Here is a 27,120-nt window from a genome sequence, read left to right as displayed (position 1 = left end):
TTATTTTGGGGGGGTGTTCTTCATAAGTAACTTGGACCTAGAGCTATGTCATTATTCCCTGTCCATCTTCATGTACTTTGCTCCAGCCACCTTTCCCCATTCTTCTCTCCAAGTTTCCATCCAGGGACTCTGAGCTTTACACTGGTAAACATTGATGATATGTAGCATTTAATCAGATGCACCATGCTACTCATCATCATCTTAGTTCCAAGTGAGGGTTTCCTCTTCCACTTTCTACATTAACTCTGTGAAACAAGACTCAAATCAACACTACCAAAACAGCCCTTCCTGCTCCTGAACATGTGTTTGGTTCCTTTGCAAATGTACAAGTTTCTTGAAGGCAGATTCTTTCTAATATTTATGTCTCTAGAGATATCAGTGCTTAAGCAGTACCTAACAAGCATTTTTCCATTCCATCTCAGAAACCATGTAGTCCAATCCATGTCAGAAGAAGAATATTCTCTAAAACATAACTGAAAGGTAGTCATCCAGACATTGCTTAAGGAAGTCTAATGAGGAAAAATAAACAATCTTCCAAAGCATTTCAATTTTTTAATAGTTCTAATTGTGAAGAAATTTTTCTTTTCTTTTTTTTTACCATTTTCTTAATTCATAATTAAATTGAATTCTTTGTCTTTACACCTTCCAAGTGCTGTTTCTAATTTTGCCCTCCTGAGCCAAGAGGGACAAGATGAAACTTTCTCTTAAATAATATTCTCCAAATGAATGAAGTTACCTGTTCATCTCCAGGCTAAACATCCCTAGTGTTTTTAATTGATCGTTATATGGCATGTTCTCAAGCCAGTGTACTATCGTAAAAAATGATTAGTCAGAGAATCTAGGTTTGAATCTGAAGTTGGCTATTAACTACCTATTCAACCTTGGGCAAGTCATTTAATATCACCAACTTTCAGTTTCCTTGCCTGTAAATTTAAAAGGCTGGACAAGATGGCCTCTCTCATTCCTTACAGCTCTAAATCAACAATCCTTTGATTTCCTTGAAATTCTTTTTGTTCCCTTCTGTACAATCTCCAGCATATCAATGTCCTTCATAAAATGTGGCACTCAGAGCTAGAGAGATGTGATCTTGCAATGGTAGATTACAGAGAGACTATCAGTTTCCTAGTCAGTTTCCTCATCTATAAAATAGGAATAAAAATTTTAATATGTACCTCACAGAGATACATAATTTGTAAACTTTATAATTCTAGATAGATGTAATATGATTATAATAATAAGTTCCAAAAGATGTGGCATGGTATATTGGGTAGAGTTCTGGACTTGGGGTTGGGGAGAATTTGGGTTCTAATTCTGCTTCTGAATGCATTATGACTGACTATGTGATTCTGGGCAACTTTTAACCATTATGTGCCTTAGACAAGTTTTGTGATTTACCGAATAAATCATAGAATTTTGTGATCTGAGCGGGTGGAGGGGAATTCCCATATTCTGAATATCTTACTCTTATGAAATCAGTGAAATTACCGATCTTTCAAAAATTCCCATAATGAAGTCCTGAGGGACTCTATCTCTGTGTTGTTATTCATTCATTTCAATCATGTCTGCCTCTTTGTGACCCCATTTGGGGTTTTCTTGGCAGAGACACTGGAGTGATTTACCATTTCCTTCTCCAGCTCATTTTACCAATGAGGAACTGAGGTACACAGGGTTAAGTGGCATGCCCAGGGTCATACAGCTAGGAAGCTTCTGAGACCAGATTTAAATTTATGAAGATGAGTCTTCCTGACTCCAGACCTACTGCTCTATCCATTATGCCATCTAGCTACTTTTGTTATGCACATCATTCTGGTGCTCTTGTAAAAGTGTGTGGGCTTCAGGGGCCTAGATTTCAGGTACTGTTTTAGTGGAAATAAGTCCTTTTTGTGTATTTCTGAGAGAGAAGGGATTCCTGAGAATTTGTCTGTAGCAAGCAACAGAAAATATTGAAAATTACTCAAATTTCCAAGGACCGATGATTATTCCAGATTATTCTTTAAGGAGGCTCAAGTATGAATGAATAACTCTGAGATTAACTCTTTCCCCTCACCTCCTGTTCATTGTACCAAGGCAGAATGGTGTCTTCTGTTAAAAAAAACAACATTCAAATGATGGTGGTAGTGTGTGGGGAGTGAGAAGGTGGGGCTGGGGGAGAAAGTGGTCAAATATTTGAAACCAGAAATTCTGAATTCAAATCCCAGCTTTGTTGAGTGCAATCTGTGATGCCCGGCAAGTTTCTTAACCTCTTTGGATCTCAGTTCCTCACTGCAGTAAAATGAGAGCATTGACCTAGTTGCTCTGTAAGGTCTCTTTGAACTCTAAATCTATGACATTATGCTGTCCTAGATACAATTAATTATGCTTTCCCTCTTCCTCCCATAGGACAATGATCTTTTCCTTCTCAAATATCTTATAGTCCTTTGCGTAAGCATCTTTGCATTTAGAACACCCTGCCTTGTATTATAATTATTTATGGTTATGCCATGTCTTCTGAGCACTCTGAGGGCAAGGATTTTAAAAGATTTCATATTTTTGTGCTCTCAATTAGAAACATAGCGATATCTTTCTTGAAAGGACTTAAATAGATACAGGTTGAATTGAACTGAATCCCTGAAGAAATTTGTGAGGCTTCCAACGAGCGTGATACCACTGCCATCTGGTGACAACTACCAGACTTGCAGTTAAAAGTTTCACATGACATTATGTTAGACATTTATTCCATCACTCATGCATCCATCAAATATCTATTGAGTGCTTATTATGTACAAGGTATTATGCTAAACTCTGTGCTGCGTGCAAAGATATATGTTATGAGCTTCTTGTATGAGCTCATTTATATGAGCTTTCTTGTATGTACTTTTGGTTACATATCACTTATTTATATAGGATACAACTATCATTTCACATGATGGGTACTTAACAAATGCCTGTTAAATTTGCATTATCTTAAAAGTGTTTTGCCAATATGTTCCTTAAAAGGTACCTATTGATCTAACTGCTCAGCCTGAGTCCCTGTATAGGCTCAGGAGGGCTTTTGGAACCAGGAGACATGTAGTGTCCACCATCTGATCACCTCACCCTCTGTATTTGTAGATTAGGTAGAACAAATCAAGAAGCTGGTAAAATTAATGAAAAATTCCCTTAATTCATACTTTATCTAAGTCATGAAGTTGTCTCATCTTGTCACAACCTCCTTTAACTACTGTCAAAGTTTAGAGGCAGCTCTAACCTATTACTTTCCGGGTTCAGTATCTGGGGAAAGATCACTTATCAGTCATTGAATACTTAACATAAGGGTTTTGCTTTGCCTTAACATAACAAGAATATGCATCAAGTATACAATAGCATTTAGCTTCAGGCAGAATAAGGTGAAGTACCTGGCAAATCCCATGGTTTTTAGAAATCCTCTATGCTGAAGGGGTCCTGTCTGGATGTGGTTGATTGTGATTTTTTATGTCATTAAGGGGCCAGAAAGTTTCAGCAAGGAAACCACCAATGAGACCTCATGGCCAATTTTTCTATTTTTAGGGAAAACTAATTTCTGTTGCAGGAGGAAAGGATGAGGGGTGGACCTAAATAATATTGTGGGTTATTAGCAGTTAACTATTTCTTTAGGACTGTAGGTTTGGCAAAGTCAGGGCAACTGAAAGTAAGTAGGTTTCTACATGCTCATGTGGAAGGTATGAGCCACTTCAATGAGAGTGCAAACATTTTATACGCTGCACAAATGTTAAGCTTATTTATTGCACTACTTGGAATTTGCAAGAAAATTCTTTGAATAAATAAGCAGTTCCTCACATTATTTGAAAGGTTATCTTTCCATAAATAAAATTTCCTATGGAGGAGATACGAACTGTTTCTTTCCTTGCAAGGGACAGATTGTGAATCACCAAAAATGAAGAGTTTTCTGCTGACTACTTATAAGTAAGGGGACTTGGGAAATTATGATAACATTTTAAGGGGATTTGTGGCATCAGTTGGGGAGGCAGATAGTTGCAAATGAATATTGTCTTTTTGTTCCACATTCATTTTAAGTGAGATCATCTTGAAAGTTCTAGATCACATGAGCGTCAAGACAGAGGATTCAACATTTTCTCTGTGCCCCACAAATTCTCAAACCTCTCCAAAACAAGAATTATGTCACAAAGAGAAAACAACTTTAGCTTTCTTCATGGTCATTAAGACCAGAATCTGAAAGAAGGTACCAGAAAACAATAACAACAGATACAACTATGAACCAATGCTTACTAATCCTGAGATTACTTAGAAACCCTTCCTCACCTCCAATGCTATTAGCAGTGGGGTTACAACAGATGATTACAAAACCCGCCCTAACACCCTGGGTTCTCCCTCCCTCTTTTAGCATTATGGAGATGCTGGTCCCAGCCTGCAGAAATTTGCCCTGCCCTGGGACAGAAAATTAGACAGCCATAGCCCCTCAGGAGCAAAAGCCTGCCAGGGACCATAATCCAGTAGCACCAATGCTGCAAAGCTCTGAACTGATGCTTTCAGGCTAAAGAATTCAGGTACAGGGGAAGAAGGACAGAATACCAGGAGAGGACACTATGTGTGTGAGGGACTGTGCAGCACTTCATTGAGCCTGAGAAAAAGACCTCAACATCCAATTGAGACCAGCTCTGATAACCCAAAAGTCATGTTGTTCAGATACCAAGGCTGGTGAACCATGAATTGCCTAGTGTGAGAAGAAGCTGATATACTTTGAGGTATAGCCACCAAAGAACGCACAATCAGAGGGGAGAGAGTCAGAAAATGAGTGTTAAGGGAAAATAAGGGTGGGGGGAAGTGAAATCACCAAAGATCTGAGGAAGAAGAAAACTCAAAGCACCTAAACGTAAACAGATAAAGCAACAGAGAAAACCTTAACAAGAGAAGAAAATATTACCTCTAAATCTAATAAACAAATTCAGACATCTATGAATAAACACTACAATACCAAGTTAAATGGTCTAACAGCTGATGAAATAGGGGATCCTGTGGATGTGAGAAGAATATGAAACCACAATATGCTATTTCTGAGTGATCCAAAAGAGAAATGGGAATTATGAGAGCAATATGCATGACCTGCAGAGCAAAAATAATTAGTAGGATAGGAAAAATGAATTTTCAATGGCAAGCCTTACCAAAGAAACAAAAGAGAAAATAATCGATTAACAATCCTAATGAACAGAAGTGAAGGAAACACAAAAATAATATGATTAAAAGAAAATATGTAAACACCATGAGCAAAACATACTGATTTCAAAGACAGGATGTGTAGAAACAACCTAAGTATCATAGGACCACCAGAAGAACATGACAAGATAAAACTTATGATCAAAAGAAAATGTACAAATTATGCAAGCATAACACACTGATCTCAAAGACAGAATGTGTAGAAGCAACTTAAAGATCATAGGTCTATCAGAAGAATATAATAGGACAAAAAAACTCATCATAACATATAATTTCATCATAATGAAAGAAAGAATAGGAAAAAATTGCTCATAATTTCTGAACATAGAAAAAGAAACACCAATTGAAAGAATTCATAATTGTCTCCAGAAACAAAACAAAATGAAATATAAAAATAAGACTGCAAACACATATTAGTTGAATTTAAAAATTCAATTCAATTCAAAAAAAGAATTCTTCAAGTGATCAGTAGAAAGTCCTTCAAATTCAAAGGAAAGGAAATAATGCAAGACTATTCAGCACACACTAGAAAATGTAGGAAGGAAAGGAGTAATGTATTCTGAGGAACAATGTAGTTTAAGCATGCCTACCTAGCATGGGCTGCCTCACAATTCTGAGCTTAATCATGAGTGAAAAAAGATGGATGCTCAATAAGGTGATGGAGACAGTTTTAGAAAGGAACCAGAACTGAAAAGATTATTTACTTTTTAAACACTCCAAACAAGAGAAATGCAGGAGGAGTGAATAGATTCAGTAGACAAGGACAGCAACAGGGAATTGAGAGACTTCTTTCTGCATGTACACAAGGCACCAGGGGTGAATTCAGAAATCTGGTAGAGATAGCAGTGATGAGGCATGTGGACCTTAGAATCTGGCAACAGTCTACATGCAGGTGAAACAATTTTTTTGGGGGGGGACAACATTACATACAACATGGGAAAGTACAGAAAAGTGGAGAGAAAAGAGAGGAATTAGTGATGTGCAAGGCTCAAACCAAATGAGATCACTCAATTTTTTGCCATTTCCTAGTGAAAAGGAATCTAGACCTGGATGGACAGGACTGTGTTTGAATCCTGTATCTATCACTTATTATGTGTGCTCTGAGTAAAAGGATTTACTCCTTTAGGTCTTAGTTTCCTCATTTGTAGAAACCAAGGCTGTACCAAAGCACCCTTTGTATCTCAAAGCACCCTTCCAAATCTGATATTCTGGGTCTTACATGTATGTGGTTGTGAAGCATCACAGAAAGAAGATTTGGTATTCAGATTGTCCAAATTTCAATTAAATCAGTATCTGCCTAATGAATAAATATATGGAATATCAGATTTAGGAGGTACATCTAGTCAATTTATACTTGAAAATGAATCCCTATTTCAGGATTCTAAGTCATATCACATAATTCCAATCACTTTTTTTGTCCATTTGACATTCAACCTCATTAAAGCTTTCTCTGTCAAGGAATCTATTCTAATATAAGGCACAGAGTCTCAACTAATAACAAGATAACCTAGAAATTTAAAAGAAGCTACATTAAAATAATATTTTTAATAATTTATTAATTATTTTAAATAATTTTCAATAATTTAATAATATTAAAATAATATTTTTAAAAAGACATATGAAGAGTATATAATACTTACAGAAATTGATATTCTATCTAGGTTACCTTATATCAGTCTAGGTTTACTTGTTCAAGACTCAACAAATATGTAATTACAGAGCAATCATGTAAGAAAAGATGTTACTACAAAGGGACTCCTCTATTGCTTTTGAATCACAAAGACCATTATCCACCTGAGTCCTAAATCATCAGCTTCACACTCGATTCCACATTCAACATGGATCCTATCTTTTCACAATATTTGCTAGACATGACCGCAGACTATAGAAGCATTTTAGGGACTTGGAGACAACCATAGAAGAAATATAGAAGGAAGGATTTTTTTTGCCACTGTGATATGATATATGGTATTATGTTAATACCATAATTTGGATCTTTCCTATGGGAAATGTCAACTTTCCAATCAATAATCCCATTCAATCCAATAATAAATGAATGAAAAAAAGTGCTTATAAACTACTTGCTTGTGGAAAGTTTCTATAAGGGATACAAATGGAAAAATGAGGCAGGTTCTACTCTCAAGAAGCTTGTGTTCTAAATTATTGAAGTTAGAGTCAGGAAGACCTGAGTTCAAATCCTATCTCAGATACATACTAGCTGTGTAACTCTAGGCAAGTCACTTAATTTCTCTTAGCCTCAGTTTTCTCATCTTTAGAATAGGAATAGTTGTAAGGGTCCCAGAGGGTTCCAGGGGGGTGCAAGTCACAGGCAAAGTCTGTTCCCGTGGGAAAGGTGCTGATGCACACCCCAACAGAAGCTCTGTGTGACCCTGGAACCTGATGTTCCTGCAGATACTGATGTCCTGTACAGTAAAGTTACAAGTGAGCCTGGGAACCCAGGAACTAGCTTCAGGAACAAGATAAGCTTCCTTACTTACTGCAGGTGTAAGGATGTGGAATAGTCATGAGATGGTGAAGTAATGGGATGAGCTCAGCCTGTATGTGATTGGTGGTTACAGCCTTTATAACCCCTAACTTTCAGCTGAATAAAGGGTTGCTTGGAGCTGCTTATCATCTTGTCTCCAGTCTCCTTCCTTCAGAGCTCACAGATCACTCAACCCAGACTGACAGGCATTCAGAGACCTGTTGGTCAGGGGCACCCCACGGGGCTCGGGCCCTGACCCCTAGCAAACAGTAAAAGCACAAAGTCCGTAGGATTGTTGTGAGAACCATGCCAAATAACATATATAAAGCATTTTACAAGCATTAAGAAGCTTTATAAATGCTAGCTATTATTATAAGTTGGAGAGATAACACATATTAAGGGTATCAACTTCAAGTCAGGTGGAAAGGTCCCATGGTCCTTAGGATGCAGTGGTAAATAAGATGGTAATGCTCCTTCTTTAATATTATTTTCACTGATAAAATAATATTAAGTTCTGATATTGAACTACTTGACAGTGCCAAGAACTCTACTGTTGAGAACTTTATTTTCTGGGTCTTCAGGAGCTGTGACAACAGAACCTGCAGAAGCAGCTGCCAGGCTATCCATGTGGATAGATTCCTGAAATAATGGCTTTTGGGATAGGACTGAGAGTGGGACCAGCAATCTTCAGGGCTCTGGGGCCTCCTTGTCCATGAGTGACAACTGATGGTAGTGGTAGCGAGGAAGGTGGGCTCCTTCTTCCCGGTGACTGCTCTTTTCAATGATGGTTGGAAGAAGGCATTCCGGTATCAGGTCTGTGACACTGAGGGAGTGCCACTATTTTCAGGGCTCTTGGGTTCATGGATTTCTACACTGGGACCTGGGGAGGGGAAGTTGTGATTAAGCTAACAGTAGTAGTTTGATTTCCCCAGAACATATTGCCTCCTGATTCTTCCCCAGGATGCTTTTCTCCTTCAGATTTTCAGCCTTGTAATAGCATTGGCAGCCTGGGGGCAGTCTGGTGACGTCACCCCCAGGTCTCAGGTTTACCTGTTCTGTGGTGGCAGTTGATCAGAACTCAATTGTGGTGGTAGAAGTGGTAGAGAGAAAGACAGGCCCTTCTCCACAGTAATTGCTCCCCTTAGTGATGGCTGCAAGTCCTGTGAAGGAAGCAGAACCAATGGTCTCAGAGGCACTACTATTCCCAAAGCTCTTGAGTTCAACATACTGGGATACCTCCAAAAGGGTTTGATTTGTGGTTTGAACTGTCTGACACATGCCACCTTTTGATTCTCCCTCAGGGTGCTGTATTGCTTCAGCTTGGCTGGATTTTCTTTCCCAAAGGATTCATTAAGTATCTGTTATATACAAGATACTGTACTAAGTGCCAGGGTTACAAATACCAAAATTAAAACCAATCCCTCTCTCCAAATAGATAAGTATATGATTAAACAAAAGGGTCTTTTCTTGGTTCCCTTAAACTTTTATTTTTCTTGCTTCTATCCCAAGACAACCATGTTATTTTGGCAATAATAGCCTTCATTTTCATTTATCTCTATTTTAAATGAAGGAAGACTTGGACCAGTAACTTTGATATTGCTGTCAAGGCCATCATTTCTTTTATGGAATAATAGTTTGAACCGAGAAGTCAAATTGATTCCTGCAAATATTATCTGAATATTCCAAGGACAGGTTACAAGGAGACTTTGAAAATGTTGACTCATTTCCAAATGTAAACCTATGACTGAAGCTGGGGTTGGGAAGCCATGTGGTTTCAGTGAAAAGTATGCTGAATGATCTAGAGTCAGAAGATGTGGGTTCTTGTCATGGCTTTGCCACCTGTGAGAGCTCATAAGTATCTGAGGCCAGATTTGAATTTGGATCTTCCTAACTCCAGGATCACAACTCTATACACTTCTTCTCAGTGACTGCTCTTTTCAATGATGGTTGCAAGAAGGCATTCTGGTATCAGGGTCTGTGGTATTGAGAGAGTGCCACTATTTTCAGGGCTCTTGAGTTCATGGATTTCTCCACTGGGGCCAACCAGATACACATGGGTGACTTGTAGATGGTTTGAATAATAACAACCTAATGCTTTGTTGGGAATTATTGTTTGTTCAGATCCTAGAAAAGTGGGGAATATTAACTTCAATCCAGGGTACTATTTCATTGGTCACAAATAGAAAGGTCATCTACAGTTTTGGTCACTGTTCTTGAATAAGTGGTTTGAAATAAAGATTTTCATATACCTAGAAAATGGTAGAAGAACCCTTTCAGGTGAGGTCTCTGCACAAACTCAGTGGGCAAGGCTAAAGGGAATAATAGTCAAGTAATATGGAATTCATGGGGCACCTAGGTGGCATAGTGGATAGAGTATAGGGTCTGGAATCAGGAAAACTCATCTTCTTTAGTTCTAATCTGGCCTCAGACCTTTACTAGCTATGAGCAAGTCACTTAAATCTGTTTGCCTCTGTTTCATTATCTGTGAAATGAGCTGGAGAAGGCAGAGGCAGGCTGCTCTAGTATCTTTGCCAAGAAAACCCCCAATGGGGACATAACTGAAAAATAATTGGACAAAAGAGAGAATCCATACTATGTAGCTCTATCACTATAACTGTGATCCACAGCAAAGAGAGTTTTATCTACCATCAGAGGACTAGAACTCCTAAGACTTTCCCCCTTTGCCTCAGTAGAGAATGTGCCCTGACATGACAGCAGTAGGACTGAACCAGAGAATACTGTGAAGGCATTATCAACTGGGGGAGCAGTGAGCAGCAAGGAAAAACACCTGGAATCACCTGCTGTGGGGACTGATATCAACACAATACTGGGTGTTCATAGAGCAAAATATTTAGGATGGAAAGGACTTCAAGGATCAGCTAGTACAATCCTCCTTGCCCCTATTTTGCAGATAAGGAAACTGTAGCCCAAATCCTTGGACTAAAGCCAGAATTCTCTCTGCTGTACCTCATTGCCCCTCATTATTTTGTCCCAGGCTTCCATGTGGGAATAAAAGTTATGAGAAGTATGAAAATCTCAATACATAGTCTGGAGCCAGAGGTGTAAAAAACAGTATTATTTGCTCCAGAACTTCATAGCAGAAACCCACACTTGGTGAAGTAGGGAGCAATTTGGTGACTTATCTCATTTTGATAAATCCTCAATAACTAAGGAAACAAGCTTAAAAATGGAATGAATATTTTAGTATAAGTGGTTAAAATAATGAAGACTTAGACTCCATACCTTTTATTATTGTATGTCATTTTGTCAGGACACATCACTCCTTATCCAGCTATAGTTACAAATCTCTCTTTGAAAAGCAGCAGAGAAATCTAGTTAGGGGTGTGACAGAGCGATTTGGAATTGCCTCCCAAGGTTCCATTATTAAATTTTCATCTAGGACATTAACACCCCAGAAATTGACAAATGTTATAAATCAAAGCTTGATTTATTGTTTTGTTGATTGTTGATAAAATGATGGAGATGGTATTACTATAGATTAAGCACAAAAGTGTATCATGGGTACATTTTTATTTTTCATTTTTGGAGAATTGGTTGTTAAACATTTGCTAGCACATCCCTGGATCTAGCATTTCTTCATTTCAGCAATGAAAATATGATGATTGAAATCTCATATCTCTATAGTGACATCAGATTTGCAAAGAACTTTCCTCACAACACCTGTGCTTCAGATAGCACAAGTATCATTATGCTTGTTTAATGCCACATATCTTGTCAGCATCTAAGCCAGGTTTGAAATGTAGGCACTGTCTCCAAGATCAGTACTTTCTGCACTATATCATGCTACATTGGGCCAAGCATCCAATATGGCTTCTTAAAGCCTCATACATTATTTCTGATAGTCATTCCTATTTATTACCTAGATTGTGTCCAAAAAATGTTTCACAATAATGTCAGGATATAAGTACATTGATAGGAAGAAGGAAGGAAAAAGCAAAAGGAGAAGATGTAAAAGGAGAGGGCTGATAAAGAAAAAAGGAAGAGAGAAAGAAAGGAATAGGAGAAGGATAAAGGGAAAACGACATATAAGACAAAGAAGGAAGAAGGAATAAAAATTAGAAAGAAAAAAGAAAGAAAGAAAGAAAAAAGGAGTGACTGGTACCTGGGACAGTCCCAGCTGCAATCTGAACTGTATGCGCAGGGATCCTCAGTAACGTTTACTTTGCTTTTGCCCTGATTGCAGGCATCCCTGGAGCAGGGATTTCTTTGCTCAGTGCAGATTTTTAGGAGTTGCAATGTTCTCTGCACCACCACTTGGGCAGTGGCAGTGTGCTCAGAGTCTGATGTCCTGATTTTTTCCATCCATATTTCCATTAGATTGAATAAGTTTGTTTTTTGGGAGGAGGGGTGAAGTAGAGTGGAACAGTGGTTTAACAATTTTACAATGCAGGGTGTGGAAAATTCTATGGTGGAGATCACTAACTCATCTGTAACTTCTAGTTTTAGTGCAGGATTCTTAAGCTGGAGTCTGTGGTCCACTGAGAGGTTCATGGATAAATTTCAGGAAATCCATGAACTTGAATAGGAAAGAAAATACCTTTATCTGAACTAACCTCTAAATGAAATTTAATAATTCTTTCAATTATTTGAAGATATTATTCTGAGAAGTGGTCCAGAGCCTTCACCAGACTACTGAAGGGTTCCATGACACAGTACTATTATAAACCCTTGCTTTTAAAGAGTTAACTTGGTCACTTGGAGATTAAGTGACTTGCCTGCGATTTTACAGATATTATGTGTTAGAGGCAGGATTTGAACTCTCCTTTTCCTGGCTTCAAGGCTAGTCCATTTGTGATGGAGATAGGATTTATAACAAGATTTTTTTGTCTCTAGTCATTGTTGGTTCTTAAACAATCATTATCATCCCTGTTTCCCAGATGATGAAGCTGAGTCTGATAGCAGTTGAGTGATTTGCCTAGTGTCACAATTCTTTCATTGTGTAAGGTGGGATTTGGTCCTAGGCATTCTTGGCTCTCTGTCATGTATTCTCTAGTTTAACTCACGTTAGCAATAATAGATAATAAGTGTGTTTTGGAAGCTGTCATAAAGAGATGTAGGTAGAGCATAGCTAGTCAGTTACAACAGACTGATTAAGAGAGCACCATAATGTTCTGCAATGATTTAAAATCTGTAAATATTGAGGAGGGAGCTGGAACATTTAATTGGGCATGTAAGACTACAATAATGAGAAATCAAATTACACTTAGGGTCTATTACATCAGTGAAAACAACATGACATTAAAGACTATTAGGATATAGAATAGTCTCTGGAGGAAAGCTCTGGAAACTCCTGTCTTAAAAGCAATATTGGCCAAATTCACCACTGGTCACAGGAATTAGCAGACATCTTGAGGAGTTGAAAAAAGGACACCTTGGAGGTGATATCATAAATAACTGAAAATATTTTCATTGTCATTATATGGTTGGAGTGTAACTATAATCCATCTAGGAAATCTGAATACTATTTTCTTCCCTATCAAGGTCATAAAATCACAGAATTTAACTGTTTAAAGGGATCTCAGACACCTTCTAATCCAACCTGTATCTTAGTCGATTGTGGTGTGTGTTGGTCCTTCGTTGCTGAAGACCATGCCATCAGAGAAGTGATGACATGATTTGCACTTGACTTTGTTTTGAGTGAGGGAGAGCTGTGCAGGTCACCACCCTCACTTCTCCTCCAGAACCATCTGAATCCAGTGATCATATTTTCATCAGAATGACTGGAGATGACCCAGGATGAGGCAACTGGGGTTAAGTGACTTGCCCAAGATCATACAGCTAGTGAGTGTCAAGTGTCTGAGGTGACATTTGAACTCAGATCCTCCTGCCTCCTGCACTGGTACTCTATCCACTGTACCACCTAGCTGTCCAATATCTTAGTCAATTAAAATTTATTAAGTGCCTACTATGTGCCAGGCATTGTGCTAAGCACTGTAAATACAAAGAAAAACAAAGGATGGTCCTTGCTCTCAGAGAGCTTCTAATAGAATGGGGGAGACAACATGGATAGTTATATACAAAAGATAAATCCCAGATAAATTGATTCACACTGAACTTGCAGGCCATGAAAACTCCAAATTAAAACAAACAAACAAATAGCTGTTTAGACATACTTCTCACAGGAGAATGGATAATATAAAAGTATAGGAGAAAGTAATATAGAACTCAGTTCTCTCCCATTACTATTACAACAAAGATCTAAGGAAGGCCAACAGGCTAGTGATAAGGAAATTAAAGGAGAAACCCTACTGGGCTCCTTTTTCCATCGTGTGTTCTTGGATTCAGTCCCTAGGGAAGTAACCAAGGTAGGGACCAAAGACTAGGGGATGATTCAGAGCTATGTCTACAGAGATATCTGTATCTCTGATTTTTATATCATCCTCCAGGATTTTGGATTCAGTCAACAAACCTGAGCTGGGAACTGAAGATAACTAACCAATTTCAGGGACTGCAGATGTTAAAATGGGGAAGCTATAGGTTGATTGATTTGAACCTTCTGAGGTTCCCATCTAGTGGACAGGGGCTGAAGTTAGTGACTATTTACTTGTATTCCAAGAAGGGCCAAGACTGTGGTTGCACATTTGAGACCCAGACTGTAGTCTGAAACTTATAAAGCTCAGACCAGGAGGGCAGTGATCACAAAGCTTAGGGCTAGAGAAGGAAAGATGATACAAAAGTGTGAATGAGATCTGTGTTCAGAGATGAAATCTTAACTCCAGCCAAGAGATAATTCCTGATCTCATGCAAGAGAAAAGTATATGAAGTCTAGGGAGATATGCTGAAAATCAGGGACATACTGAGGAGCTAGCTTTCCTTACATGTCTTCAGCTTCCAGAGTCTTTCTTTCTCTTCCAAAGACTGTCTGGAATCATGACTTTATCTTTCCAAGTTCTCCCACTCTGTCTCTCTCATAGGCCTAAGGCATGTTGTTGTTCAGTTGTTTTGGTCATAAATAATTCTTCATGATCCCATTCAGGGTTTTCTTGGTAAAGATACTGGAATGGCTTGCCATTTTCTTCTCTAGCTCATTTTACAGAAGAAGAAACTGAAACGAACAGAATTAAGTCACTTGCCCAGGGCCACACAGTTAGTAAGTGTCTGAGGCCAGATTTGAATTCAGGAAAATGAATATTCCTGACTTCAGGCTTGGGAATCTATCCATTGTGCCACCCAGCTACTCACAGCATACTATCAGGAGTCATATCATACTATTAGGAGTCATATCTCCTTTGCATAGCATGCATCACAATTATTCATGTATTGCCATAAACTCTCCATAGAGGATGTGCTGAAGCACAGGCCCCGTGTAGTATCTTAGCAATCCACCACTCATCTCTCATTCTTTACAAGACCAGCACGTTTCCTATTCTGGTCATGCATGTTCTCGATGATATCTTTTATACCATTTCTCATACAGAAGATGCCAGTGGTGAAATACCAGGTATTATGGGAGGCTAAGAGTAAAGGAGACCTTTTCAGCATCAGACCAACAACTAAAACATGTCAAATAATGATTGAGATAAAGGTCACTGTTTGGTTTTCCAAATTTGATCTTAGTGTAATGTTATATTTGCCAGAATAAGCAAGCATTTTACCTTTAGCTCAACATTTGAATTCCCACAACTGAGGGGAAAAAATAGGAGGCTGCTCAGATTTTTATTTTATTTTAGTGAGGGGTGGTATGGACCTGTGATGTCATCTGAATTTGGAACCCCCAGTTAAAAGTTCCCCCCTTGAAAGCAAATGGGCATAATCATTGTCACATATAATTTTAGAATCTAGAATGTCTTATAGAGTGGGAAAAGCTTTAGGTAGGGACCTAGTGATAGGTTGCTTGAAAATCAGCTAATGATAACAATTATAATATATACATATACATATACATAGATAAACACATAATTTCTAGCATTTATATAGGACTATAAGATTTGCAAAGTCCTTTACAAATATAATCTCATTTGATCCTCACAACAGCCTTGAGTTAGGCATTGTTATTATCCCGATTTTACAGAAAAGGAAACTGAGGTGGAGAGACTTTAATTGACTTGCCCAGTGTCACACAGTAAATTTCTGAGGCTTATTTTAAACTCAGATAGATTAGATTTGGTCTTCTATCCACTGTACATGTTAGCTTGTGTAGAAGTGACTTGTCAGTAGAAAATCAGGCACAAGCTGGTTAACTTTTTTTGGCACAACAACTTGTTAAGGCCTAAGAATTGAAGTGATTTGCCCTAGGTTACTTTAGCTTGTATATGTCAAAGGATGGACTTGTTCTCAAGTCTTCCTGACTCCAAGGCCGACCCTCATTCTTCTATATCATGCTGTATTTCTATAACCAGATACTGATGGACATTAAAGTTTGGAATGTGTCCTCACAATACAAAAGATTTAACCATTTCCTTCTTTATTATTATTTTTGTTTGAAATAACATTGATATATTTACACTGACTTAAAAAGATCTACACTTATATTAGGAAATGGTTCATATCAAGGTTTATATAAGTCAGAACCTACTTCTGCTTTATTGAAAAATAGCTCAAGATGGTCTGATTTATGACAGAGATTTGGGTTGCTGTGTATGAAGCTTTGCAAATTTTACGGATTTTATCTCGAAAAATAGTAAACACACACATACATACATAATGACAAGCCAGTCTGTAAATCCCGGTAACAAGAAGTAATAGCTATAACATCTATTAACAGATAAACTGTTGATAATTTATCTTCATTCTCATTTTAGGTTTGCAGAGAGCTGAAGGAGTCAAAGTTAATTGTGGAAAGCTGGTAATAGCAACAGATGTGGTTGAATTTTTTTCATAAGTATGCATTTATTATTTAAGTTCAAGAACAGGTTTTGAAACGGGTGGGGGAGCCTAGGGAAGAGGGAAGAGGGAGAAGACAGGAGTGGAGAGCTTCTCATCTGTGTCTGCTCTAGATGGGGTTGATCCTAATTTCTAAGCCTTGGTCTAGGGCACATAATGAAACACACAATAAGATGATGTTCCAGGGGGTATAGTTTTAGGAGAACATCAAAGAGTGGCCAGAGTTACATATCCAATCCAAGGTGGGGTCTGAAATTCAACTTGGATCAGCAGCACTGTTTCCCTTTATGGAATTGAATGGTGACAAGTTCTGCCCCACTTATTTCAGCTCTCTTAAAACATTCTTGTAAATTCTTTGTGCCAAAGAAGCCTTTCATCGCCTTTCTAACTTCTTGTACTTTGCTTCTAGTTTCTTTGAATGTGTATTCAACTTGTAGGTTGCCTGCTCAACAGCTACTTTTTGCTCCTAAGTGATCTGATTCAGATAAGGAGGTGAAGTGCTGCATATTTCTGGTTTAAGTACTTTAGGTTGCTTCTTACACTTACTCCAATATCTTTCATTTCTAGATACTTCAATCCTAGTCAGTTTGTTCGTATTTTCCAGAAGTTTATAGTTTTCACTGGTGGCTGTCAGCTCGCCTGTCAGGTACATGACCATTTTGGAAAGCATGTCCTGACACAGCCTTGTGATGTCCACCTTGGTGGGCTCATTACTTTCCCTCCACCCAGCAATCATGGTAGTATCCTAGCAATCATCAAGGAAGTAGTTATTATCTATTTATCTCTACAAGAGTAAGGAGATGACAATCTGTTTCATTTCTCATCTTAATAACATGATGCTAGATAGGGAAAAGCTTGAAAAAAGTCTCTCTAATTGTCCCTGGGACCCATCTGATCCTTTGTATGAAATGTAGCTGAGAACATGGATCTTTAGCAGAGAAATGTTCCACTCAGTAGATATATTTAAATCTAGAGTGTAAGCATGTACCCCCTTGAAGGTCATAGAAGTTGGGAGATAGGAATCTTAAGGTGTTGACTACTGAGAAGGAAAACTAGACAAGTCCTTCTAACCATGTACATTAGGGAGGGAATAAGGACCCTTGAGTCAAGAATTCTGCCTAGTGGTTTATGCAGATATTGCATTCAGAGCACCTAATCCAGTTGAGAGAAGCATATGCATGATTTGTCTACCCACACGCTTTTCCATTCTTAGTATCCATATGAGGCACAAGTGTTCCTGTAAAAAGAAGATATCTTCTGCCTTACAGAAAAAAATTCCTGGCCTGGGATCATATGTCTTCTCATAGGCCTTCTATCTGCCCTTCCAGCCCTAGTCAGTATTTCTCCCCTTTATACTAGTGAAACTGGCTTTCTAACTCTTTCCATATTTTATAGTCCATCTCCCCACCTCTGAGCCTTTGCACAGGGTGTTCTCCCTTTTCTGGAATGTTTTCTCTTCATAATTTCATCTTTTCAAATCGCTGGTATCCTTGAAATCACAACTTAGGCACTACCTCTAATACAAGGGTTTTCCTTTACTGCTTCCAGTTAGTACTTTTTCTGTCTTGAAGTTACTTTGGATGTGCTTTGAATTTACTTACTGTCGTACATAATACATTCTCCTAACAGAATGTAAAGAATGTAAGCTCTTTGAATGCTGGGACGTTTAGGTTTTTTTTTTTTACCCAGTATTTAATATAACTGCTCTGCATACAGTAATAACGTTTGTTGAATTCAAATGAGTTCCATTGGCATTATAAAGGAGGTTCACCTGTAGATATATTAAATTAATAATAGCTATTTATTAGTTCCAATCAAACTAAAGGAAACAACAAACTCCAGGGAAGGTTGCTCAATATTTTCTAATATCCATAAGTTCTGGTGTGCTGTGACTCAGCTCATAAGCTACTGTCACCAACAACAATGCTACTAATAACAGTATATCTTTATATATCTAGAGGATAGATCCTTTGTTCCAGAATTACTCAAATATTTCTAAAATGTTTTCTTTAAGATGATAAAATTGAACAAAATTGAGGTTTAATTCTTTCATTGTTTATGGCTCTTTATATATTTTTATTACTGATTCTATTTATGTCTTCCTTCCTCCCTTCCCGCCTCTTTTTCCCTGATTCCTCCATTAGTTTCTATGATATATTTCTGACATACCTTTGAGACTCAGTGGGAACACAATGCACTCAACTAAAAGAGGTCAGATTGTTTGAAACAGAGAGAAAATGATGAAAATGAGAACAAGGGAGTGCTCTCTAATGATGACCAATGAGACAAAGTTTTATTTTAAATGAAGATATAAGATAAAATAATGCATTAAGTTTGGCTTTAATAGAAAGAGCATGGGAGGGAAATGGGGTAGGAAGAAATAGAAATACAGAAAAAGAAAACCCTGAAAATGGATATATGAACTCTTCTCTCTGTCTCTGTCTCTCCCTCTCTTTCCTGAAGTAACATTGATCTTTTAGCCATTTATTACATTATTATTCAGTCTTTGTAAAGATGTAACATCACTCTTTGGGACATTGATTATGTTATTACTAAATCTTTTTAAAAGCATGTTCCATTTTCAACACAGACAGCATAAATATGGACATCATATTATCAATTTTAACTATTACTTTAAAACATAATTATATAATCATCAATATCTGTGATTTCATCAGTATAGGCAGTTCCCTTGATACTGATTTTAGAGATTTCCCTGGCTCAATAAGAAATTAAGTGGTGGACCGTCAGAGTATTCTATTGGCAATCTTGTGATGTCAGAAAAAAAATGAGGAAGGTCTGTAATTCAGTTGGTGGACATTTTTGTGTAAAACTTATGGGATAACATGGACAAACATTACACAGGATGTATGATTTCCATTCCACATCACTGGGAGGCCCTTCCAAATTGATGATTTCACATATCCATCTAAAAAGTATATTTATTTTATTTTAAATTTTTGGATAAAACAAGCATTTCCATAACATAGTACAATTAAAAATGGATTGCACATGAAACTGCAAATCTATTATGTATAACTTACTATTCCATTTAAACATATAATAAAGTTATCATGTAAATTTCTTTTTTTCTTCTTTCCCCTCTACCCCAGAGATGGCTACCATGAGACACAAATATGTGTGTATTTGTGCATATATGTGTATATATATATATATATATACACACATACACACATATGTATACACAAACAATATGTGTAAAATCATTCTTTCTCTGGATGCATATAGCATTTTCTTTCATATATCCTTTGTAGTTAATTTGGGTATTTAAAATAATCAAAATGACTTATTCACTCAAAGTTCTTCTTGCAAAGTTGTTCTTAAAACAATATTGCTGCTACTGTATCACAGATTCCCAAAGTGGGTGATACTGCCCCTGGCAGGGGGGGGACTGGAATGATCCATGGGGGTGCTAAATAAAAAACTAGGGAGTAGTGGTAGCATAAGAAAAGAAAAGAAGAAAAGAAAATTTTGAAAAACCATTCATACATGTTTTAGTTGTTGTATAATGGTGATAAAGTCACAGTGATTACATTATTTTCCAAATAAACACACAAAATGCTAGTTATAACTGATCAGTAGTTAAGCTGGCCAACAAGTCTTAACAAACAAGTGTTGGCAGGCTGCACAGCATGCATTGGCAGGAAGATGTGCATGTAATGACTTATTTACCATACAATACTACATGGTTACCCGAAGCAATAATGTATAATGAAAATTCAATGCAGGAAAAAACTCATAAATTTACAATAAATTGTTAAATTTAAGATGTGTCATTTTTGAAATGACACAATTTTTTAAAAAAAGTTAAAAGGTTGAAGAAAGTATATTTCCAAGGGGCTCTGAGTAATTTTTTTTTTAACTGACAAGGTGGCAGCAGACTTTCTAGAGTACTTCCACCAAGTTCAGCCAGATACCTGTAAAAATGGCTCTAAACTAATTCTAGAGCTGCAGAACCCCCAGAATGATGGAGTGAAGTAAATCTCCAGCCCAAGACAGCCTGAAAGGTTGGTGGGAAGTGTTTATCATGCCATGCTGGGAGCAGAGCATAGTCCAGTGTGGGCCACAAGTGCAGCGGGAGGGGAATGAGACCTTAGCAGGCCTTGGGGAGGACTGAATCTCACACACCTATGGAGGTTTCCAGACTTCACAATCCCGAAACACTGAAGATAAATTGGAAGGTCAGTGGAAAAAGCCTATGGGACCAGTGCAGGAGAGTGGAGTAGTCTGTCCCCAGGCAGGGCAACAGCCATAGTAGCAGTAGGGGTAGATGCAGTCACCGTTTCTGGAGCTCTAGGCCCACAGATTGTGGGAGGATTGAGTAGCTGACAGTACACTCTCTCACCCCTACTGGAAACAGAGAACTACCTTGACAAAGAACTCAAAAATCAAGTAAATGGCTGGGGAAATGAGCAAAAACCAGAAAAAGAATCAGACCATAGAATCTTACTTTGGTGACAAGGAAGACCAAAACATACAAACAGAAGAAAACAAAGTCAAAGCTCCTCCATCCAAAGCCTCCAAGAAAAACACAAATTGGTCTCCCACCATGGAAGAGCTCAAAAAAGGATTTTGAAAATCAAGTAAGAGAAGTAGAGCAAAAATTGGGAAGAGAAATGAGAGTGATGCAAGAAAATCATGAAAAATAAGTCAACTGCTTGCTAAAGGAGACCCAAAAAATGGTGAAGAAAATAACACTTTAAAAAACAGACTAACCCAAATGGCAAAAGAAATCCAAAGAGCCAATGAAGAGAAGAATGTCCTAAAAAGCAGAACTGGACAGATAGAAAAGGAGATCCAAAAGCTCACTGAAGAAAATAACTCCAAAAAGATTAGATTTAAAGATGAAAGCTAATGACTTTATGAAAAATCAAGAAATTATAAAACAAAACCAAAGGAATGAAAAAATAGCAGACAATGTGAAATATCTCTTTGGAAAAACACGTGACCTGGAAAATAGACCCAGGAGAGACAATTTAAAAATTATGGGACTACCTGAAAGCCATGATAACAAAAAGAACCTAGACATCGTCTTTCATGAAATTATCAAGGAAAACTGCCCTGATATTCTAGAACCAGAGGGTAAAATAAGTATTGAAAGAATCCATACCTCCTGAAAGAGATCTGAAAAAAAAAAACTCCTAGGAATATTGTAGCCAAATTCCAGAGTTCCCAGGTCAAGGAGATAATATTGCAAGCAGCCAGAAAGAAACAATTTGAATATTGTGGAAATACAATCAGGATAACACAAGATCTAGCAGCTTCTACATTAAAGGATTGAAGGGCTTGGAGTATGATATCTGAGATGTCAAAGGAGCTAGGATTAAAATCAAGAATCACCTACTCAGCAAAACTGAGTATAATACTTCAGGGGAAAAAAATTGCCATTCAATGAAATAGAGAACTTTCAAGCATTCTTGATGAAAAGACAAGAGTTGAATAGAAAATTTGACTTTCAAACACAAGAATCAAGAGAAGCATTAAAAGGTAAAGAGGAAAGAGAAATCACAAGGGAATTACTAAAGTTGAATTATTTACATTCCTACATGGAAAGATAATATTTGTAACTCTTGAGACTTTTCTCAGTATTTGGGTGGTTAGAGGAATTACATACATATAGACAGAGGGCACAGGGTGAGTTGGATAGGAAGGGATGATATCTGAAAAATAAAATTAAGGGTTGAGAGAGGAATATATTGGGAGGAAAAAGACATAATGGAATGGGGCAAATTATCTCATAAAAGAGGTAAGGAAAAGCTTTTTCAACGGAGGGTAAGAGACTGGAAGTGAGAGGGAAAGAGTGAAGCTTACTCTCATCACATTTGGATTAAGGAGGGAACAACATGCACACTTAATTTGGTATGAAAATCTATCTTACACTACAGGAAATTAGGGGAGAAGGGGATAAGTGGGGTGTGTGTGCGGGAAATGATAGAAGGGAGGGCAAAAGGGATGAGGGGTAATTAGGAGTAAACACTTGTGGGTAGGGACAAAGTCCAAAGAGAGAATAGAATAAATGGGGAGCAGGATTGGATTGAGATAACTATATCTCAAATATAGTTAGTCTTTCACAACATGACTTTTATGGAAGTCTTTTGCATAACTACACATGTATAACCTATATTGAATTGTTTGCCGTCTCAGTGGGGATGGGTGGGGAGGGTGGAAGGGAGAGAAGCTGGAACTCAAAGTTTTAAAAACAAATGTTAAAAATTGTTTTTACATGCAACTGGGAAATAAGAAATGCAGGCAACGGGGTATAGAAATCTATCTAGCCCTACAAGAAGGAGATGGGGATGAGGGAAGGGAGGTGTGTTGAAAGAAGGGAGGGCAGATTGGGGGAAGGGGTAATCACTATGCATGGTGTCTTGCAGTGCAAGGAGGGGAGATATGGGGAGAAAATTTGGAACTCAAAATCTTGTGGAAATGAATGTTTAAAACTAAAAATAAATAAATTAAAAAAAAAAACAATAACAAAAAGAGAGAAGATGTCAATAGGCCAAATGTTTGTATAGGGTATATACAAAGTTTTCTTGGTTATGCTCATTTTGTTCATTACTGCTAGCAAGTGATGGGTCAGGGGTGCAGTGGTGATAGAAAAGAAAGAGATAACAGCAGCGGGGGCTAGGTGAGCCTGTACTATCTGTACATGACTGGTACATGACTGATTTATTGATCTGAGGGTCAAGATTATATACTCTCTCAAGCAAGCAAGGTTATTCCCATGAGAACATTTTTAGTTTACATCTTTTACTTCCATATCTTAGTTCCTTCTGTGTAATAACTTCGGGGTACACATTCAGGGTCAGGATGATCTTGTCCTTGCTTATCAGGAGTGGGATGGTGCGTCAATCCTGAGAATGTCAGCCTTTATGCTAGTACAAGTCTCAAGTACCTCACATTCTGGACTTCATCGGTACTGGCACTCTACACATTATTTCATGAAAATCTTTCCATTTTTTTCTAAGATCATTTTTTTTCTCTGCGTATTATTCTAGTATTGCTATTTGACTGAAAAATTACATAACACAACAATCTCTCAAGAATTTATTAGCATATAGGGCAGTTTATTTGTGGGTCTGGGAAGGTAGAAGCTATGGTCAGTAGACCTGAAAGATACCAGGTTCCTTGCCATGATGGCACAATTTTTCCCATAAAAACAGGGAACACATAATGGAAGTGAACAGTAGAGTTGTTATGGAGGTATTTTGGAGATTTTGCTTAGTGGTGGATGGAGCAGGCCTCAGCTTCCTTTGTTAGATTGAGTGAGTCCCTTTAGATCCTGAGTCTTTAGGGAGGGAATATTGATTCCTGGGTAATACAGCTGAGCTGTACCAGGTCTGAAGCATATGAGGTGGCAAAGTGTTTGAAAGTGGGTATCTAAGGCAAAAGGTCCTTGGTAGCACTTTCTGAGTCTTTCTTGTTCCCAATAGAATGAGGGAATTAGGCCAGATGTTGTTAAAATACCCATCAGTTCTAAAAAGTAGGTTAAAAAAAAGAAACTAAACACTTAGGAAGTATCTTATCTTAAAATTCCTTTATTCATCCAACTTCCTAATTCCATTCAACTTCCACTACAATTGATCTAGGTAGGACGTGTTTTCTCAAATGCTTTCAGGACCCTGACAGGCCTATTGATGGAAGAAGAGGGAGGGAGAAGTACAAATTAGATGAAAGTCCTAGTTTCAGTTGATCACTATGATAAATAAGATAAAATTTATTCTAGATTTGTGAAAGAAACCATGGTAGAAAGCAAATCATCTCCACTTTCTTTTTTTTGTTGATTTGGATTTAGTTGAAATGGAATTGCAGGGACAGGGGACAAGAGGGCTCAACCCTCTCTGGCTCCCCCAACCCCATACATTACAGTGTTTCTTTTTGAAGGGCACAAGTGTTTCTGGCCATTCAGATCTCATTAGAGGAAGAGGGGAAAATGTGTCAGCCTAAACTAGAGAAAGCCAAACAGCTAATTAAGGTCTTCTTCCAAGAAACAGGAAAGTAAGGATGAGGATCAAGATTTTGAGTTGTGAGACCAAGGATTGGTACAAGGATTTCTTGAAATATCTTGGTAGGAGGAAGAGAATGAGTTTCCAGTTGAACTGAAGGTATGTATAACTCAGAAGTTCAATGAGTAGAAAAGAGTAAGTAACTGAAGAGTTTAGAAAACAAGATGCTTCCAAAGTGTTTTTGGTTATTTTTCTAACATTAAACAAAACAAAATGTCTTTATCTAGAGGTTTAAAAAAAGGAAAGAAAATTAAGCCCTATTATGTTAGAACTGAAGGGTATTTTAAGATTACCTCATGTAATCTCCTCATTTCTTAGGTGAAGAAACTAAGACCCACAGAAGTTGTGATTTCTTACCCACAGCTATTTAGTGGTTGGTTCCATATCAAGTATAATTACAGTTTTTTTGTCACTTAGTATAATGTTCTTTCCATAGTTACACATGCCATTTAATGAGTTATATTTATACAGTAATTGTATAACCATTCCTTTAAAAATTATGGCTAAGTTTATTTTAGAATAAAAATATAACTCTAGGGAATCACAAGCTAACTTTGCCTAGGGAAGGGACCAAGAATATTGATTGCCATTGTCTAAAAAGAAAATAATACCATCTAGTGGAAATAACCTTGAATTGCATTTTCAAAATCCTAATGGGTAAGTTACCATGATTTTTAGAGGATGGCCTTGGATTATCATCCTGATTTAAGAAGAGTTAGCCATAACAGACCCATTTCTTATTTTTTTCTATATCACTGCATCATTGGTCTTTTATTAGACTGTTTAAGAACAATTAAAACGGATAGTATGGGAGAGGTGGACAAAACTGCCATCCCTGAATGGTCCTCAGAGACTGACTTCAGCAAGCATTCTGCGGTTGACTTTTCCAGTGAAGTATCCTTACCACCCTTATCTTAATATTCTTTGCTGACCTCCCTACCTCCACCATTATTGCACTATGGATTTTCCTGACATGTTTATAACATATGACCTCTCCTCTCCTTAGAAATAGATCTACTTTAGGGCATGTTGATTCTATCTTGTTCTATATTGGACATTTTGCTATAAATGACCCCTAGTGAACTTCAAGACTAGCTTCAGTAGCTGATGTCCTTCGTTGTCTCCTTTGCTCCTCCTATGAGAACAAAAAAGACTTAAATACTAAAGAAGAAACATTCCAGTATCTGTGAGGAAAGGTCTCCTCTCCCTCTGGCCTGATAGGCAGTCTTCTTTGATTTAGTGATACTAGCTCTACTAAGATGATAACTCCCAACTCCCTTATCTATCTCCTATAACTAATAACATACAATTTCTCCAAGTATACTATTCTTTTTTATAACCACTTGCAATTTATGAATAGCCATCTTTCTTTACTTTGTTTCACATAATGACGCATGGAAAAATGTTTAGTTTATGAACCCTGCCTCAAAATCCTGTATAAAAAGTACCTCTTATACCAAGTTGATTGTATCTACCATCTGGATGGAATAAAGGCTTTTTGTCTCACTTGTTTTCAATACTGTATCACCAAGGCAATATTCACAGCACCTACAGCGGCATTGACTACGCCAGCATAGTTGTGCATCACAAAATGTAACAGACTGTCCACATGGAAGACAGAACCAAAACATTTATTCAGACACCAGAAAGTCAAATCCCAATATCAGAAAACCAAATCCATCATAGCAACAAAGAAATCCATCACAACAACCAAGAAGTCTGTAAACATTATCAGGCCTCCCCACAAACAGGCTCCCTGGAGCAAAATGCCCTTCTCTCACTCACAGACAGCTGCCTGCTTCCTCTGTCCTTCCCAGCTCGGACTAGTCTCTTCCTCTCAGCTCTGCTCCAGCTCCGCCTCTTCCTGCTCTACCCTTTCCTGTTCCATCTGTTCAGCTAGCTCCTCCCACTACAGGCTTCATGTGACTCATACTCATATGACTTAGGCTTCCATGTGCCTTAAGCAGGTCACATAAGCCTATTAATGGATGGAAAAGACCTTCCCATTCCATTAAAAAGACATTCCATTAAAAATACAAATACAATATTTTAATTTTCTCCCAATTACAATTTAAAACATTTTTAAAATCTTAAAAAAAAAAAAAAAAGATTTCCATACTCCCCTTCTATACTCCTTTCACTCCCCCCACTCTGAGAGGGTAAGCAATCTGATATAGTTTATACATGCACAATTATGTAAGTCATTTTCCTATTAGGCATTTTGTACAAAAAGACTCAGAAAGAAAGGAATGGAGGAAATGAAAGAAAGAAGGAAAGAAAGAAAGAGAAAAAGAAAGAGAAAAATAACAGTCTGTATTCAGACTGTTAGTTCCTTCTCTGGAGACTGATAGTATGCAGTCCTTTGGGTTTGTCTTGGATACTTGTATTACTGAAAATAGTTAAATAAGTCACAGTTCTTCATCATACAAATACTGCTATTATTGTATATTGTGTTTTCCTGGTTCTGTTCACTTTACTTTCCATCAATTCATATAAATCTTCCAAGTTTTTTTAAAAATCATCCTGCTTGTCATTTCTTAAATTTTTGCTTCACTCTGAATTGATTTCTTATTG

This window comes from Notamacropus eugenii, chromosome 2 (assembly GCF_028372415.1).
Source record: "Notamacropus eugenii isolate mMacEug1 chromosome 2, mMacEug1.pri_v2, whole genome shotgun sequence".
In the NCBI taxonomy this organism is placed as follows: domain Eukaryota; kingdom Metazoa; phylum Chordata; class Mammalia; order Diprotodontia; family Macropodidae; genus Notamacropus; species Notamacropus eugenii.
This window is presented reverse-complemented; position numbering follows the sequence as displayed.